Below are 2,334 nucleotides of genomic sequence, written 5' to 3' on the forward strand. Positions count from 1 at the left end.
ACATGCAATGGAAAAAAGACAGTCTCTTCAATAAATGGTGCTGGGAAAATTGGACAGCCACATGCAGAAGAATGAAACTCGACCATTCTCTAACACCATTCACAAAGATAAACTCAAAGTGGATGAAAGACCTCAATGTGAGACAGGAATCCATCAAAATCCTAGAGGAGAACATAGGCAGTAACCTCTTTGACATCGGCCACAGCAACTTCTTTCAAGATACATCTCCAAAAGCTAGTGAGACAAAAACAAAAATGAACTCTTGGGACTTCATCAAGATAAAAAGTTTCTGCACAGCAAAGGTAACAGTCAACAAAACAAAGAAGCAACTCACAGAATGGGAGAAGATATTTGCAAATGACACTACAGATAAAGGGCTGGTATCCAAAATCTATAAAGAACTTCTCAAACTCAACACCCAAAAAACAAATAATCAAGTCAAAAAGTGGGCAGAAGAGATGAACAGACACTTCTCTGAAGAAGACATACAAATGGCTAACAGACACATGAAAAAATGTTCATCATCATTAGCCATCAGGGAAATCCAAATCAAAACCACACTGAGATACCATCTTATACCAGTTAGAATGGCAAAAATGGACAGGGAAAGAAACAACAAATGTTGGAGAGGTTGTGGAGAAAGGGCAACCCTCTTACACTGTTGGTGGGAATTCAAGTTGGTACAGCCACTTTGGAGAACAGTGTGGAGGTTCCTCAAAAATTTAAAAATAGAGCTACCCTATGACCCAGCAATTGCACTACTGGGTATTTACCCCAAAGACACAGATGTAGTGAAAAGAAGGGCCATATGCACCCCAATGTTCATAGCACCAATGTCCACAATAGCCAAAGTGTGGAAAGAGCCGAGATGCCCTTCAACAGATGAATGGATAAAGAAGATGTGGTCCATATATACAATGGAATATTACTCAGCCATCAGAAAAGATGAATACCCAACTTTTACATCAACATGGATGGGACTGGAGGAGATTATGCTAAGTGAAATAAGTCAAGCAGAGAAAGTCAATTATCATATGGTTTCACTTATTTGTGGAACATAAGGAATAACATGGAGGACATTAGGAGAAGGAAGGGAAAAATGGCGGGGGGGAATTGGAGGGAGAGATGAACCATGAAAGACTATGGACCTGAGAAATAAACAGGGTTCTAGAGGGGAGGAGGGAGGGGGAATTGGTTAGCCCGGTGATGGGTATTAAGGAGGGCATGTACTGCATGGAGCACTGGGTGTTATACGAAAACAATGGATCGTGGATCACTACATCAAAAACTAATGATGTATTGTATGGTGACGAGCATAATATAATAAAATTAAAAACTACAAAGAAAGAAAGAAAGAAAGAAAGAAAGAAAGAAAGAAAGAAAGAAACTTATACATAAACCTATATTATAAAAAAAAAAAACAGGGAAATTTGAAATAAAAATATCAGAAAATTTCCCTACAATGGTGTTGTCACTGGGGAGGGGGCAAAAAAAAAAAAAGTGTTGTCATGAAAATATAGGAGATTTTTTTAGGTCACTGCAAAAATTACCCAAAATCTGAAATATAAAAAAGATTTATTTCACAATCTTACTGTATCTGTTTTTTTAAATTATTTTTTGCTAGTAAAATTAGTCTGCATTCCATAAAAATAATCAATTGACAATAGAGGTTATTTTCCTGATAAAAGCAGAGAACAATAGTATAATATTTAAGCCTCTGCTTTAGATTCCAGAAAAATTTGTTAAGATTATAATTATTGGAAGTGTGAGAGTAAATTTCAAAAACAATCTAACTGTTAAAAAGATTATAGGAACCCCTCCCCCAAGAAACAGTCAGGTTTTGCTCCGAACAATAAAAAGATATTCTTTGCTATTTTTTTTTTAAAGATTTTATTATTTATTTGACAGAGACAGAGACAGCGAGAGCAGGAACACAAGCAGGGGGAGAGGGAGAAGCAGACTCCCCGCCGAGCAGGGAGCGCGATGTGGGACTCGATCCCAGGACCCTGGGACCATGACCTGAGCCGAGGGCAGTCGCTTAACCAACTGAGCCACCCAGGCGCCCCTATTCTTTGCTATTTTAAGTAAGTAAATAAACTTAAGTAGAAATGAAGATTAATCTAGTCCTTGGTTACAAGTAAATTTAATATACTTTATATGTGGAATAAAGGTCTTCAAGCAAAATCATAGTATGTACATACTTAAACATTTCTTTCACTTTATATGTATGTGTGTATGTGTGTAATACTGAAATGTATATAATGATTTATACATATACATATGTGTGTGTATGTGTGTGTATTCAAAAAGGCCCTTTTTAAGTCAAGTTCTACA

Source organism: Neomonachus schauinslandi, chromosome 1, assembly GCF_002201575.2.
Source record: "Neomonachus schauinslandi chromosome 1, ASM220157v2, whole genome shotgun sequence".
In the NCBI taxonomy this organism is placed as follows: domain Eukaryota; kingdom Metazoa; phylum Chordata; class Mammalia; order Carnivora; family Phocidae; genus Neomonachus; species Neomonachus schauinslandi.